The 18,309-nt window shown below is 42.8% G+C and overlaps 1 protein-coding gene across 5 annotated transcripts in view; it reads right to left on the reverse strand.

Moving 5' to 3' along the window:
• Positions 1–18,309, reverse strand: part of LOC115730414 (protein HESO1-like) — a 73,436-nt gene that overhangs the window by 22,051 nt on the left and 33,076 nt on the right. The gene's annotated exons all lie outside the window — the stretch shown is intronic.

The raw sequence follows: 18,309 nt of genomic DNA on the forward strand, positions 1-18,309 counted from the left end.
GGGGAATTCATGGAGGTCTACATCGATGACGTCATCGTCAAGACAGACCACTGTAAGTCATTTGGACCACCTAGAGCAAGCTTTTGAGAGAATGCGCAAATTTAAGTTAAAGATGAATCCTTTGAAATGTGCTTTCGGAATAAAAGCTGGCAATTTCTTTGGTTTTTTGGTTCATCAAAGAGGTATAGAAGTAGACATGAATAAAGCTAAGGCTATTTTAGAATTGCCATCTCCTGATAATAAAAAACAGCTGCAAATGTTAATCGGGAAATTAAATTTCTTGCGGCGTTTTATAGCTAACCTGTCAGGAAAAATCGAAGTTTTCTCCCCGTTGCTCAAATTGAAAAATGAGCTAGAGTTTGTGTGGGAAGAGAAGCATCAAGCGGCTTTCGACAGATTAAAAAAGTATCTCATCAAGCCACCAGTGTTGATGCCACCAAAGGCGGGACGGCCACTGAAGTTGTACTTATCGGCCGCTGATACAACGATAGGGAGTATGCTGGCTCAAGAAAATGATGATGGGAAAGAGCAGGCCGTGTACTACCTAAGTAGGATGCTCAACGATGCCGAGACGAGATACACGTCCATCGAAAAACTATGTTTATCATTGTACTACGCCTGTACAAAATTACGGCATTATATGCTGCCGACTACGGTACATGTAATTTGCAAAACGGACGTGATTAAGTACATGTTGTCCAGGCCAATCATTAGGGGGCCGGATTGCAAAATGGGCGTTCACTCCGATAGAAATCGATTTGGTTTATGTGCCGCTCAAAGCAAGAAAAGGGCATGCAATATCCGATTTCATTACCGAATACCCTTCAGGTTTAAAAGTCGAGGATGATGAAAATTATCTTGGTATTGCACCTTGGATATTATATTTCGATGGGTCAGTGGCATCCGGTTCAGCAGGCGCAGGAATCATGGTTATATCACCTTTTCGACAGAAAACAAAACTCATATTCATGCTTGACTTTGAATGCTCAAATAACCAAGCCGAATATGAAGCCCCGATCGTGGGATTGAATGTTTTAATTGACATGGGGATCAAGTCAATTAAAGTGAAGGGTGATTCTCAGCTGGTGATCAAACAGCTAAATGGTGAGTATCAATGTTTAAATGAAAACATTATTAGACATCATCACCTGGCAAAAGAATTGTTGTCGAAATTCGTCGAATACGAGCTAATCCATGTCAAGAGGAGTGAAAATTCAGAAGCTAATGAATTGGCTCAAATGGCGTCGGGATATCGTATATCGAAGGAACTAGCGGACCACATCATTACCCAGGTAAGGACCTTACCATCGATAGATGCTCGGGTAATGATGATTGAGCAATCTGAAAGCTCAGGAGAAACCAACGGCCAACAAGATTGGAGAACCCATTTGGTAAACTACTTGAAAAACCCAGGTTCCGCAAGTAAGGACTTCAAAAGAAAAGCCCTAAAATATCTATTGATCGACAACGAGTTGTATCGAAAGACAATCGACGGATTGCTTCTCAAGTGCTTGGGGCAGGAGGAAGCGATGCTAGTCATGATAGAAGTCCATGAAGGGATCTGTGGTGCGCATCAGGCTGGATTGAAAACGAAGTGGTTGTTAAGGCGACATGGATATTTTTGGCCAACAATCACCCAAGACTGCATTGACTACGCAAAAGGGTGTCAATCATGCCAAAGGCATGGACCAATCCAGCAAGTACCTGCCGCACCGATGAACCCAATTATCAAGCCGTGGCCTTTTCGGGGTTGGGCAATGGACATAATAGGGAAAATTTATCCTCCCTCGTCGAAGAAGCATAGTTTCATTTTAGTGGCCACAGATTACTTCACAAAATGGGTCGAAGCGGCGTCGTACAAAAGCGTGACACGAAAAACAGTTAGGGAGTTCATCGAAGAGCGAATTATTCATCGATTTGGGATTCCAAAGACTATCACTGCCGACCAAGGGACAATCTTCACAGGCCAAGAAATACTGGATTTTACTAAGTCGAGGGGTATCAAGATGATTCATTCGACGCCCTACTATGCCCAAGCTAATGGCCAAGCAGAGGCTTCCAATAAAATAATCATCGGATTGATTAAAAAGCATTTGGAGGACAACCCAAGGGAATGGGACTCATTGTTGTCGACGGTGTTATGGGCTTATCGAACCTCCAAAAGATCGAGCACTGGAGTCACTCCTTATATGCTGACATATGGACAAGAGGCCGTGTTACCCTGGCTAAAGAGCAAGACGATGAAATGATGTACGCCAACATTGATGAATTGGGAGAGAACCGAGCCACAACTTTGGAAAAATTGATGGCTCAGAAGCGAAGGGTTGCCAAGGCTTACAACAAACATGTAAAAGCTAAGCGTTTCGACGTGGGAGAATTGGTGTGGAAAACTATTTTGCCTATGAACCTCGATAGCGAGAAGTTTGGCAAGTGGTCGTCAAAGTGGGAAGGACCATATTTGATAAATGACGCCCTCCCGGGGAATGCGTACCGAGTAATGGAGATCGATGGAAGGGAACTACAACGTTCGATTAACGGGAAGTATTTGAAAAAGTTCTACCCATCGATGTGGGAAATGCGAGGAGAACCAGAGAGCGAGGAGTAAGAAAGTTCAATTTCATTTATCCAAAAACATTTTTACATTCTTCCTCTCTCTCTCTCTCTCTCTCTCTCTCTCTCTCTCTCTCTCTCTCTCTCTTTCCTTCTCTCTTGCTCTTTTCTTCTCTCTCTCTCCCTCTTCCTCTATCTCGCTCGCCCCAGCAAACCCTTACCGAAAGTGCTCCCTAAAACGAACAACGAAACCCCGCAGCCGGCACTCTAACTTGGCATTCTCCTCCTTTGCACGGTGATGAGCTTCAACCAACTCCTCCAGTGCCGCCTCCAACTTGTCTTTTTCGCTCTCCAGCCAGCTGAAGGTGCTCTTTTCGGGCCTGCAAAAGACCGCTGGTGGAATCCAGTGTGGTCTTGAGACCCTCCAAAGGGGCTTTGATGGAAGCCAAGGACCGGGTCTCGCAAGCTTCAGCCGGTTCGTATTCCTGCTGCTCGGAATCCTTTAGAGGCTCGCGCAAATGTCGCTGGCGGGCAATCAGCGGTCGGAAACAATGTTCCGAAGTTGGAGGACGCTAGCATGAGAGGCATGGAGGGCTTCCTAGACGTTGCAGAGTTCCTTGTGCACCACCTCTCCGTTCTCAATCTCTTCGATCTTACACCAAACTTCATGTTCGGTGAGATCGTGTTGAGACATGGTCGCCGATTCCGGCGAAACTTCTCCGACCCATAGTCGAAGAGTGTAATGAACTCTTCGTAGTCCGACCGGAACGGGTGGTCGGAGGGAAGATTTTGGGGCGTAGAACGGTCGAGCGGGGCGTGTAGCTTATCAAGAGCCCGTGGCTTCACCACCAGCATGGTATAAGTGTAACTCATAAGGGAGATAATCTCCTTCCAAATAGCCGAGAACTCACGGCTAAAGTATGTAGGGGGAGATGAAGCCGAAGAAGAAGACGCACGCTCCATTAAGGCTTTGAGAAGTTTTCTCTAAGAATGAAAGGCAGAAGGGTTTGGATGAGTACCCATTCCAGGCAAGTGGTCCTATTTATAGATAAAGGCCAAGGAACGGTTCATCCCACGATGCTAAGTATCCGCCCACGACCTTCCGATGATCGAGGCGGTAAAGTTAGTGGACGGTTATCGAGGCGAAGAGGTATATCGCGATTAGTGAAGCACATAAGTAACCATAATGACGCGAGTGGCGGGTTTCCCGCTGGCTATTAACCACGTCGAACCGTCATGACGATTTGAATTCATAAGGAGAATCGGAAACGACGTCTTTCATTAAATGCCGCATGGAAAAAGGATGATCTTGAGAAGATCATGTCATGATGAACTTTGGAGAATTGACACTAAGACCGGCAGTTCAATGATAGAATAAGATGATAAGGACAGGTGACATTAATGTGGGACTAGCAACAGCGGACTACAACACGTGCCGTTCAAGACTCAAGACGAAACTATGAAGTTGCATTTCACTATTGCAATTGGCGTCAACAATTGCCTCCTTTCGATGATTGGCCTGCATCATATCAAGGTGCGATGATTCGCAAATTGCCTCTTCTTGTTTGATTGCCTTCAATTGTGCATATAGTACTTGCAGGGTGGTACAACCGTCACTTTCCAAGGTATCAAGAATACTGCGTTGATAAGCCAACTCGTTGTCAGCAAGGAGAGAATCCGTTTCCAACTTGTCGATGATCGCTAGCTCACGCTGTCTTGTCCTGAAGGACCTTAAAGTCGAGCCAAATGTGAGGAAGAGTTCATTAATGGCAAATCCAAGGGCACGACATTGGATCGGATAGGGCAAATGAGCCAAAAAAGCAAGGAGAGCTTTGATCTCGTCCTCAACAGATGCTTTGTTACATATATCGGCATATCCTCCTCCTAGTAAATCATGCGGGCGTAACCACTTGCCGCGAAGATATGGATAGTCACAGCGAAGAATATTCGATGGGCCAGTTGAGGCACTCGCCATGTTCATATGAACAACCCATGATTTGTTGGGTAGGTCATCCGTGCGGCCGTCATAAGCCGGTGAATCATCCGGAGAGGAAGTTAGATCAATACTTACATCAAGCGAGAATGCAAAGAAGTACCCACTTTTATTATCGGAGTGTTTATATGCCTATATCAACAAAGGGTTTACCTTCATCGATTGGTTGCTCAAGTATAATGCTCGGTATAAGGAAAGAAGCGAGTCTTCTTAGAGGATACAGCAAGCCCAATGAGTTTCGACGGACTTTTGAAAGAACGTCCATTGCACCGGTTGAGAACAAAGAGGAGCGATAGGAGAGCCACCACTTGTCGAAAAATGAGGTACTACAAGGATGGCTAGAGAAGGCGACAAATACAAAGCGCCCGAGAACAACATGTGCAACTTCGGTATGGCCCACCATGTCGGTTACCTTTTCCTTGAAACCGGAAAAGGGGAAATTCATGGAATACACCACCGGCATTGGAATCCCTTGAGTAAGCCCAAATTGGCGAGCACAATAATGAGGGTTATAAATCTCGAATCTTGATGAGAATTTGCCGCCGCTGGACAAATTCATGGCTAAGTCATTTGGGACTAACACGCTCATCCGTAAAAAATGAGAACCGGGATCTGCTTTGGAGGAGCTATAGACATCATCATCGACGGGCAGCCTGGAAAAATCAAAGCTGGTGAGAGACAACAATTCAATAAGAAAGTCGTCGAAAGGGGTAAGGTTGTCGGGAGCACAACGAAGGGTCCGATTGAACGCCATGGGTACATCATTCCTTTTAATTTTCGATGACTCAGTTGTCGAAGTGAGCGCTTGATCAAAAAACATATGAGGAAAGTACACTCGGAGCCAATGGTGCAGAATCCATAAAGGACCCGAAAAGGGGCAGGATGTTTGTCCATCAGCGAAGATTGAGCATCCGATAATCCCCGATACAATGCAGCCAGGAACATCCGGCCTAGTCCAATATCAACACCACATGCTAGTTCATAGGCCATATCAAGGAATTCCGAGGAAATTCGACATGTGGGGAGACAAAAGACATATTTGCAAAGCCAACACAGAAGGAAGGCTGTATGTTCCCCGAGAAGAATGGGTCCTGAAGATTTAGCATGGCGATCCATGAATTCGCCATATGGGCAGTCAAAGGCAGATGACATATCAAGAAAAAATTGGTCGTTCGGAGGTCGAGAGTCACCATCGATAAATGGAGAAAGACCGGTCAGAAACCAAATATCAAGAAGGGTAGGGGTCACTGGACCAATAGGCAAAAAGAAACAGTTCGATGATGGTGACCAAAAGCAACACAAACTACCGATGAGGCCATACTCGGAGGGATCAATAGATGTACCGCAAAAGGATAACAGGACATCTATCCTGGCATGTGCCCAGATGGTAGCTGCCTCTCCTTCCAGTCATTTGTACCAGTTGTAAAATTGATGATCGAAGGATGGATATGAAGAAAATCTATAATTACCCGACAACCAAGCGGAGGTACAAATGATAGATTGCTCAAAGGGTAAAATCTCTTCGGAGTAGCGGGGAAAGCAATTAATCAGTAAAGAAGGAGGTGGCAAACTTGTGAGATGCGGACCCAAAATGATGTGACCATTGCTGGGTTGGTGATCCATGAAGGATAAGGAAAGTTCCCTTTTGGCCTCATTGTGAGAAAAAACGTCGAAGCGCGACAAGCAAGGAGCTGCGTGAGTACTCATGTGAACTCTATGGCAAAGTTCGTGTGGATTGGCATTTGGAGGCAATCATTATTTATAAGGGATTTTGAAGTAACCGACTCGGGATAGTGATGGCGGTTACTCGGACGTGGGCAATTACATGGATCGTGGCGTAATGCAATACGGAAAATAAGGAGGAAAAAAGGGGAGATTTCATTAACCAATATCGGGATACAAGGCCGTCTTGATCCCCTCAAGCAACTCACATAGTAAACGTTCAAACTTCCTATTTTTATCTATGTACACATTCCTAGTATGACGTCGATCTATTTATGCTCGCACAACCCGAGCGCAATCGGCTCGTTTCTTCTCTTCTAAGGAGGCTAGGGACGTTTTCGGTTGATTTTCTATGGAGGATCGATGGGAAAGTAGAGTAGATCGTTGACTCCGAGTTTCTTCTAGTTCTCTCTCTATCGCTAGCCTTTGTTGCTCCAGGGTAGCTTCCTTCTTATCCAAAGCAGCGAGCTCGTCGACAGCAGATTGAAGGGACTTGTTCTCCTTGAGTTACAAGTTGCCCCGCTTCTTGGGTCTCGGAGCTAGGAGAAAAGAGCCGATCGGGAAAATTCGACAGAGCAAGCATCTTGTCCCGACACCGTCGAAAATGCATGAAGGGAGTAGGAAAGTGTTCCAAGAATGCTTTCAACCGGTGAACTAGACCTACATGAAGTTTCGCGTTGACTTCCTCTTTGACCGACCACTCCATCACAGATTGGATGTTTTGAATATTCGATGGGTTGTCGACAAAGGAGGCCACCCCCGAATGAACAAGGTCCAAGGAGCAAGATAGCATGATTCCCAGTTTGCTGAAAATCTCCGAGTTAGGTGAGCCGCTTGATTGAGGCATACTCGGGTGATCCGAAGAGCGAGAAGATCCAGCAAGATGAGTTTGAACGTCTTCGATGGGCGACAGAAGAAGAAAAGCAACAGGAAGATCCCGGATAACGTCCGCGGATGAAGGATCTTCAAGTGTTGAGGGACCTTCGGCTATCGAAGGAGCTTCGACCATCGGGGCCGGGACAATGGCAAGGGCCAGCGAAGAAGGTTCCCCTTGAGGCTCTATAGGCGAAGGAGCCGCGAGGTTCGAACGAACTTCCAGCAACGGTAATGTTGTTGGGCCCCCCAACAGTTGGATCAAGGCATACCAAAGGATCTTCAGGGCAAGCGGTTGAAGGTGCTTCGACGTGCTGAGGGACTATTGGAGATTCCACCGGGGATTTGCTCTTTTTCGTTCCCATCTTTCGCCGTTTAAGAGAAGTGAGTGTCTCCTCATCAGCTTCGTCGTCAGAGTCGTCACCTAACAGCGAAAGTAAAGTAAAGTCACTCCGGGCCAGCAACACCGAGAAAATTAGGAAGAAAGAGACTCACCAGAAATAGTCATCGGACGTTTGCGACCACCAATTGAGAGAGCTCTAGTTGCACCCTTTTTCCTAGTTTTCTTCAAGGCATGACCAAAGGGTTGTATCCGGCTACTCTGAAGGATGGATGAGATGGCATCTTCGAAAGGGCTTTCGAAGGCAAAGGACGTCCACCAGGTCGTAAACTCAGAAGTCACGCCGGGACTAGAACGAAGTGCTGATGGGATGTCCCCCGAAAACCGCCGATACATCATGGTTGTAATTTCGGCACAAGAGGTGAACGGTCCATCGATCTTGATGTTATAGATCTTCTTGTCCATCGATGGGAAATCCATGAGATAAGGGATAGGCATAGGCACCGCCTGTCGAAGGCCGAACCGCCTGGCGCAGTATTGAGGAGAATATGGTTCAAAACCAGGATAGAACCTTCCCTTAAGACATAGCCGGATTGGAAGGTCTCGAGGGAATAGGACAAAGGTCCAAAAGTCACGGTGGTTGAACCGTTTTAAGGTTCGAGAGTTGAAACAAGAATTGAATTCGCTTGAGCGGTAAGGAAAGAAATCTATTCGATCAGCCTCATAAGACAGAACCTGTCGAAGAAAGAACCGAAAAGGTTGAACATCACCGGGGACCTTCGAGGGGGCAACTTGGAGTAGTCGTATACCAAGCTTCAAAGGAACCATGTTAGGGTTGAAGGAAGGGACGCTCTCAAACATGAAAGGGAAATAGAATGCGACCCAGGCTTGAAGAATCCAGAGCGGACCCGACAAGACACCATCCTCTTCGGAATTCGACATTAGTCGAGCAGCATAAGAAATACTCCATATACAGAGACGCCAGAGCAAGAGGGCCAAGAGCAACAAGATTCCCTTTTGCTAAAAGTAAGGCAAGGTCATAATAGTCCTTGGACACTTTGAGGGTTGGGCTAAAGAATAGATACTTCAACAGCCAAAAAAGAAGAAAAGCTATTCGTTCTTCGAAGGAAACATCCCCGGATGTTTTACAATGGGCATCGATGAACTTCCCATAAGCAAGAGTATCGTCAGAAATGGGGCAATCTTTGGTTTTTCCCGGATTCTTGACCGAGGCCCCATAGGGGGAGAGACCAGCTATGGCAAAGGTATCTAGAAGGGTTACAGACATGGGACCCCACGGGAAGAAAAAGCAATTGATAGAGGAGGACTAGAAGCTTGTAACGGACCCCAGTAAGCCTTTATTCAAATCGTGGGACAACATGCTGACCTCAATTGCTGTCCCGATCTGCGCCGTTTCCCAAAGACCAACCGTTGGAATATCCTCTTGAAGCCTTTGGAACCGTGTATAAGCCCTCTCATCAAATAATGGAAAACTCCTAAATCGTTGAGCCGGCATGGACCAAATGTCCTTTAGTAGAGAGGCTTGAATGGGAAGTCGCTCATCGGCCCGCATTGGGAAGCAAGATTGAAGAGATGATGGAATGTGGTGGTGATCATGGAGACCGGGCCCGAGAATGAGACCGGCATGCTCTCGTTGAGTGTTCAACAACTTGAGGAAACAATGATCAGCATCATCACTATTGATGATCCCATCGAAGCGGGCGATGAACCGGTGAGGAAGGAACTCGGGGGTTTCGGTCGCCATGAAAGCTTGGAATGCTCGGAAAAAAGGGTTTAGGGTTTAAGGAAAACCGCTGATGAAGAAAGACGACAATTGGGAGCTTTTTCAAGATCCTTAAAAGCGAGATGAAGAAAAAGCCAATGCACGGTACGAAGTCGAAAAGGTTGCGTTTTGGGAAAAGAGATCAAGGGGAAAGCGTAATCATCATTTGTACAGCTGGAGATCACCAAACCGGAGGAAGATATTTTAAAAGAGGTAAATCTTCGATTTACATCTTTTAAAGGGGGCATATGTTGACACTTAAAATAATCCAAGAAAGACTCGTGACGAGCACGTGAGGAAGCGATAATCAGCTACGGGAAGGAACACCGAAGCAAGGTACGTACCAATCAGAAAGGTGCCACGTGTCGGGGTAAACTTTGGCGCCACTTCCTTCTAGAGCAAGAAAAAGCGCGTGGAGGGAGGCCACGATCGAGGCGGTTGGCGGTAATCCCCACGAGGTAAAAAGAAAAGGCGCGAAGACCGGGAAACCGTCATCCACGTGGCTTATGGAAAAGAGCAAGCGTGGGGCCAAAGGAAGAAACCACTCAGCGGTTACCAAAGAGCTTGCCTATAAATACCTCGCAGTAGCAAGATACACACACACAACAAATCCAAAACACTTGCATTTTCAAACTAGCTCTTAGCCTTTTAGTCTAGCCTAGCTATAGTTTTTAGATTCCCGTCATCGATTCAATTCCGGCGAGCATCATATCCAGAGTTAGGTGTCGTCGATTAGATTCCAACGTCTACTCACCAGGTTCAGCACCGTCGATTGAATTCCGGTATTGCACCCTTCACCCATCTTGTCCAGTACCGTCGATTCAATTCCGGTATTGTGTCCTACAATCCCCCGTCCGGTGTTGTTGATTAAATTCCAGCATTGTGTCCTACATCATTCCCCAATCCCGTCGATTCAATTATAGGGTCGCGTCGAAATTTGTTACATACTGTTACTATTGCGCATATTGGGCCGTCGAAGTTGTCGAAAGCCTGTTTGTAACGCGCCTTTTGTGTAAATCTACTGCATTTGACACTCTCTGTCCAAAACCGACCCAAAACTCCTTTTCGGAAAACGAACGGATTAAGTTCGATAAAAGATTCTCGCGTAAGTAACCCTTTTTGGGCCATAGTCAATTTGGGCCTAGAACCCATAACCAAGAAAGCCCTGTCGAAGGATTTCGACGCGCAACAAGACCATATCGCCAAAACGTTCGTCAATGCCTCTAATCCATAACAAGAGCTTGGACTTCATCCGGCCCAACAGATTGTCAATCGAAACATCACAGGAAATGCTTCTGCTCTTAAACTTCACTATTGGAACTCTAACATGGGAGACCAATTGGAGTATGTGAAATCGACACGCCAAACATTGTCACGATGTATAATGATTGCTGAAATCTCTTTTTAATAAAAAAATACTAAAGCGATTCAAGAAGAAGTAACTCATTATGCACTTTGTTTTTGGAAACATATTGCATGACAAAATGTCATCTAAAAATTTGCTAATGTAAATCTCACACCTCTTTTCCGCAATCATAAGAAGAGTGACTTGGGACCGAATCGTAAACCGCAATACTAGATATTTGGTCCCCGGACACGTTTTATCTTGTTACAGCCATTATTCCGATTGCGTGCGCCGATTTCGTGCCGAGAACGGCACATATGCATGCTGTGCCGCGTCATATTTGTTGGGAATATTCTACAAAAAGAAGAGAGAGAGAGAGTAAAGGGAGGTGGAGATTCATGAGAGATTAATCAAATTGCCATAAACCAGGAAATCATGAAAAGATTGTTGTCCCATTTGCAAGGTGGGGACCGTGGGAATGTGAAGCCCATTCTATCTATACATTCAATTTGCAGAAACATGCCCAATGGATTACTTGAATTACTGATCAAAGCGGGTATATCACGATGACATACCTTAATTGTGACAAATTAAGTGCCTCTTTGCGATCTCGGAAGTTCTTTCGTGTTGAATGCCAATCAACAGTGAGTTAGGAGAAAGCATACGTCATTTTTGTCTTCTTGAAAGTGACAGACTAAAATAGGAGGACAGAGAGCAGTAGTTTTTACGTCATTTGAAGAAACGTGAGTTATCACGTTTCAAATAGCAGATAACTGCTAGTGGGCGGGTGATTGCCCGCATGGGCGTACACCGTAAGTCCTACGCACTAACATCTCCCACTCGTCCATGTAGAGCAAATAGTTTCACATGCCCACGAAGGACCAACAACTCTCACTCATCCACAAAGGACCAAACACAAAAAACTTTATCTTCGCAAAGTTCATATTGGCAAATAACTCATGTGACCAGCATATGTTGAGAGCTCGTTGTCATACATCCGTTGAGAGTATATGACAGCTCAAAATGGATATAGTCAAAGATAGATTTTCATATGCGATACCCTAGATCGATCGACCACATACATATTCCTCTCTCTTGATCTCATTTAAGTATGATATGTTATGATCACACTAAATAATCATAACTGACCGGTTTGTGAATATAATCCATAATGTGACTTAAAAACTCCATATCAATCTTCCTCCTCCATTAGACCTCTCAATCTCATTTCAGTTCGCTTTTCTCTAAGTGTCCCTTTAGATCGAATCAATTTCATGACCATAAGCAACACTCTTAGATAGCGAATACTACAAAAAAATCTCAAGAATAATGAAGAGTCATGAGAGTACGAAAATGAGGGATTCTAATCCTCGAGAGTCTCACACGGCTTAGAAAAGTTAAGATCTAAACTTTTGTCTACTCTCATTGGTCGATTCATGCATATGTAATATGAAATACGTATTACGGTATTTTCTCATTCCCCATGAAACGTATGTTTTTCTATTTTAATACCGTACGGATGATAACTTAGACACACTCAATATCTAACTCGAGTTCACATAACAACTTCAGCCAAGAGTTTCCATCAGAATTCCCATCCGACAATAAAGACAGAAAAAGTGAAATATGTGGGTTATTTCATTTTCGGACTTTAGGAATAATAAGTCATCATCTTAACATTCTATTAAGGCGGCTTAAGTATTGTAAGCTTGAGCTTTCAATTATCATCTAGAAAATAAGTTTAAAGTTGCCTCATCCCTATTCAACACGCAGTAAATAGAGGCGATTACCCATGTGAGTGGGTTAATCTCTCCTCCGTCCAACATACCTTCTCAATATAATGCACCAAGCATTAACATGCATAAATATCAAATAGACTTATAGACATCCCTATTGATAAACAACATCATCAACTATAAACATTCAAGGAAAATACAAATATTCAATACATCAATCTCTACGCAGCCCTAGAGTTTTTACATGACTTACGAAAACATCTCTAGGAATCGTCTTTGTCATAGGATCTGCTAACATTCTATGCGTAGATATATATATAGTAGGTTCACATCCTTTTGTGCTACCATATCCTTGACATAGTTATACTTGATGTCCGTGTGTTTGGTTTTACTGTGGAACTTAGAATTCTCAGTGTAAGCTATTCTTGCCTGACTATCACAATAAACCTTTACAAGATTTGCAGTATTTCTAGTAACACCCAAATGATCCAAAAATCTTCTAAGCCAAGCATCCTCTTGTGTTGCCACCGATAATGCTACAAACTCGGCTTACATGGTGGACAAGGCTATATAATGTTGTTTCTTACTACTCCATGATATGGCGCCATTATTTAGTAAGATTACATTTCCAGAAGTGGATTTCATCTCATCCAAATCTCCTCCCTAATCAGCATTAGTATAGCCTTCAAGGTGCGGATCACTTCCTTGATATGTCAGTGAGTAATCAGTAGTTGCTTTTAGATACCTCGGGATTCTCTTGACGACAGTCCAATGTGCTTAACCTAGATTGGATTGGTATCTACTCAACAGTTCTACTATATAACATATATCAGGTCTAGCATACATCATAACGTACATGAGACTTCCAACAGCATCGGCATATGGAACATTTTTTATTTGCTCTTGCTCATGTGGAGTTTTAGGATACATTCTACTACTCAATCCTTCACCTTTTGCAATAGGAGTATCAATGGATCTATAATCTTGCACACGAAATCGTTCAAGAACTTTATTAATGTACGTCTCTTGTGAAAAAGACAACAACTTTTTTGAATGATCTCTCGAAATCTTAACTCCGAGAATGTATGTAGCTTCACCTATATCTTTCATTTCAAAATTAGAAGATAGCTAACTTTTGATTGTCTCGACAAGCTCCATATTGCTTTCGACAATTAGTATATCATCAACAAATAATGATAAAATTACAAAATGACCTTTCGATCTTTTGATATACACGCAATTATCTTCATTAATCATGTCAAAATTGTATGCTACTATGGCATTATAGAAGGGTATATACCATTGCCTTGAAGACTACTTAAGGCTGTCTATCGATCTCAGAAGTCGACATACTTTTTTGTTCCTGGCCTTTAGCAACAAAACCAATAGGTTGCTCCATATAAATTTCCTCTTCTAATTCTCCATTGATAAAAACAGTCTTTACATCCATTTGATGTAACTCTAGATCCAAAAAGGCGAACTGAAGTAAATCTAACCACAAGGAAAAAAGTTTCCTCATAATCAATTCCCTCATGTTGGTTGTATCCTTTCGCAACAATGCAAGCCTTATACCTCTCAATTGAGCCATCGCCTTTACGGTTTATTTTGAGGACCCATTGGTCCCCAATGGCTTTACGTCCTTTTGGGAGATCAACCAAATCTCAAACTTGATTTGACTCTATTGACTTCATTTCCTCTTTCATCGCATCCATCCATTTTTCCTTATCGGGACGAGTTAGAGCCTCATTTACATTTCTTGGTTCATCCTCTTCTAGTAGAGCTATCATGAAAGCTTTCCCTTCAATCTCAAAGCATCGACGGGGAATACTTTTGCAACCAGTTCGTCGTGGAGAAGATTGTACTCTAGGTACTTCATTCTCCATTACGCTCCCACTCGAAACAAATAAAGGTATCATTTCATAAAGTGGCTGTAATTGAGACCGACTTGTACTCAACTCCCCACTTCTCACATTGCTCCTACTTGGATCATTATATCCAACTGTCTCATTATCCCGATCTAAGGTCTCATATAAGGAATACTCTTCATCTATTTCGCCCTTTTTCGAAAATTCATTCTCTATGAATGTGATATCTCGTGATTCAAATTCAGTCACACTTCCACTTTATTGCTCTCCTATGAACACATACCCTTTTAAGTGTTCTGAATATCTTATGAAGATACTCTTTGTACCTCTTGGTCTCAATTTTCCATATTTATGAGTGAACTCATGAGTATAGGTAGCACAACCCCAAGATTTAAGAAAGCTTAAATCGGGTTTTCAACCTGTCCACAATTCATATAGAATGGAAGAAACTAATTTGGAAGGCACACGGTTAAGTACATAGGCAGCAATCAATAAAGCATCGCCCCAAAAGGCGGTTGGTAGATTAACTTGCGCTATCATGAACCTAACCATTTCAAGTAAAGTTCTGTTTCTTCTCTCGGCTATTCCATTTTGTTGAGGAGAATAAGGGATGGATAACTGTCTATCTATTCCATTTTCATCACACAAATCTCTGAACCGATCGGATAGAGATACTCTCGACCTCGATTAGATCTTAAAGCTTTTATTTTCTTGTCTAACTGATTTTTCACTAAGAATATAAATTTCTTGAAGCAACTCAATGCTTCCAATTTATGAGAAATCAAATAAACATATCCAAATCGAGTATAATTGTCAATAAATATGATGAAATAAACAAGACTGTACCTTGCTTTCACATTCATTGGATCACAAAGGTCTATATGGATTAGTTGCAAAGGAAATTCAGCTCTTGTGCCCTTTCCAAATGGCTTTCACGTAGTTTTTCCAGCTAAGCAATGTTCACAAATAGGCAAATTGACTTTTGCAATATTGCCTAATAAGCCATCTTTGGCTAATCTATAAATTCTTTGTTGGCTAATATGACCAAGCTTAGCATGCCAAATATTCATATCATTTTCACTAGAATTGGAAGATGCAAATAGGAAATAACAAACCCTCACATTAGTATTTTCCTCATCCAACACAATAAAGTCATCTACAAAATAACCCGAACCATAAAAAATTGTACTTAACAACAAATCCACACCATTGTTATGGAAATTCATACTAAAATCAAGTTTGACTAACACTAACACAGAGACAAGATTTCGACGAATCTCTGGAGCATACAGGATATCATGCAAGAATAAAGTGCATCCACCACGCATGATGAGTTGCCAGTGCCAATTCCTTTAACTTTCACTCTGGAATTATTTCCTACATAGATTCATCTCAGTCTTCTTGGAATTCGTCGAAATTCCACAAAAGTACTTCTATCTCTGGTTACATCATTTGTAGCGCCCGAGTCTACAATCTACAAAGGATGAGATTCAGTTAAAAATGTCGAACTTGATACAAAACTAACACTTTCAAATGTATAAAGGGTTTCTACCTTCTTCGGCTCGCCACGGTTGCGAGTGAAGTGACCCTTCTTGCCACAGTTGTAACATTTCATCCTTGAAATGGTTTTCTTCATGGGCCGTTTCCCTTTTCTATGTTTCTCAAACTTCGATTTCTTGCCAGATGGTTCCACTCCTTTACCTGTCTTCTTCATGAACCCGCCAAAATACTTGCGCTTGGAGCCCGAAGCTCCATGTGAGCTAGAGCTAGCAAAATATACATCAAATTGTATCTTAGCTGCTTGACGGAAGCCCTTCTCTAGCTCCAAGAGGCATATAGCATCCTCGAAGGTATTGACATTCTCATTGTGAGTCGGGTTAACTTTCATGTGTTTCTAGTTATGGGACAAAGAGCAGATCACTACCCGCACCTGTTATTCATTAGATAATATATGACCAACATCATTTAGCTCACTAATCATGTTTGACATTTTTCTCAAATGCTGCTTCATATTATGCCCATGTGGCATCTTATATGTGTCGGATGTCTCGGCTTAGTGATAGAAGTTTGTCCAAATCTAGCCTTTAAGGCGTCCCACATATCTTTCACATTCTCATGCTGTATGAACTCTCGCATGATATCATTGTCCATGCTGCTCAACAACGTAATGCGAGCAGTTGAGTTGTTTTTCTTCCAAGCAGCGAATGCTTCCTTATCTCTCCTATGTTGTGCAGTAATTCCATCATCCGGCTCAATCATGATCGGGTTAAGAGCTTCTAGTGCCTCTAGCTCTTCTAGTACATACTAGATTTTCATATTCCAAATCTCATAATTTTCACCATTTAACTTCTCGTTCTTATTGAGCTCGATCACAATGTTCTTTGAAGCCGTTGCCATTGTATTTGACTATAAGGTAATTTAAACATTTTTCACGAATCATTAAGTTTATTTGAATGCAACAAATGCATCATATTTATGCATTTTAATTGTATTAACATACGATCTCACAAGAGACCCTAAAATCGACGGTTTACTAAGTTCCCCATCATCTTCTAAGAATTCTAATCTAAAACTAACATTAATACAATAATTCCTTTTATGTTCATGTAAAGTTACTAAAACTCATGAACACTCCCACACAAAAATATTTAAAAAAATTATGTGCGAGATAAGATATTGCATTAAATAATCATATTCCATATTCCAAAACAGAATATCCAACAAACATAATATTCTCAAAGAACACTAATTCAACAACAAAAATTCCTAAAAAAAGATTTCCTAGACATACTATGAAATGAGACTAACATAGAAACAAACTCATATGTAATAATGCATTTTGATTCTTTTTCCGGTTCCAACTTCAACCCATGTTATTTCATTCCTACAAGGAAATGATGATTCAAGATCTCTAGGGGATGTTCTATTATATTGGGAACCCATATCGGTGCCCTCGGATAACCCTTCGAGAACCTCTCGTTGATACGCCAAGGTGCATACTGTCTATGCAAAGATCTGTTCATCCCAAGCGATGATGTCTTCACCGCCATGATCTTCATGTATTCGTGCGAGAAATGTAGCACGTAATTCTTATGTGTCACGCTCAATTATTGCACGAGTGAGCAATTCATGCCATTCCTCAAGCATAGAGTTCCTCGGTGTACAAAAAGGCATCCATAGATGATACTTCATGTTCTTCCCATATGATCTCTTGGAGCATGCTGTTGACCCTCTTTACATGGGTTATAATGTCACATATATTAGCCCATCTATAACGGCCCAATCGACCAACCTTTTCATTCAGGACTTATCTTTGCTCATCTGTTCTTGGCCTTCTAGGTGTTATCGTACTTCCCCTTAGTCGTGTAGTCACGGGGCCTGGTCTTGATGGCATTGTTCCCGTAACGAATGCAGAACAAAGAGGATTACTAAAATCCATCAATCATGTAATTATTACAAACATATTGTAACCAAAAACATGCAAAGCTAGGTATTAAACAAGCCTATGTAGGTTGATTGCTTTTTTTTGGGGTCAACGGTCGGTTAACGGGTCAACGGTCAAACTCGGGTCACGGCGTGGACCGGGCGAGTCGGGACGAACCCGGTCCGCCGACGTCGCCCAAAGGGCTATGGCTCACGTGTTTCGTACTCACCGATGACAGCCACACGAGCGACATTTCACCTACATGCAGCATACGTGGTGCATGGGTCGCAAACACAAGATCCCCGCCAGCACCTATCGGCACGTGAGCTACCGTCCGGCCTCCTTCGGCGCCCATACATCCACCAAAATTCTCATCTCGTCAATACGATTCTGATGGTATATACAAACCTAATTTTTTTTTAACTAAAAGTGACAAAAGATCAACAAAAATGTCGTGGCCTCGAGGGACTCCGCTTTGTCATGGCGCGTGACGCGCATACAGCGGCTGCCGGCGTCGTCTCGCGACGTACGACGACTCAAAAAGGTCGTCTCGGCAAGCCCGTTCCATCTATATATCCAAAAACCATTTTTTATGAACAGAAATCAAACAATCACGAACAAACAATAACATCGCAATTAGGTCTAAAATCACTCAATAATACGAAATCATCGGGAAAA

The sequence above is a fragment of the Rhodamnia argentea genome, chromosome 8 (genome assembly GCF_020921035.1).
Source record: "Rhodamnia argentea isolate NSW1041297 chromosome 8, ASM2092103v1, whole genome shotgun sequence".
NCBI classification, from domain to species: Eukaryota; Viridiplantae; Streptophyta; class Magnoliopsida; order Myrtales; family Myrtaceae; genus Rhodamnia; species Rhodamnia argentea.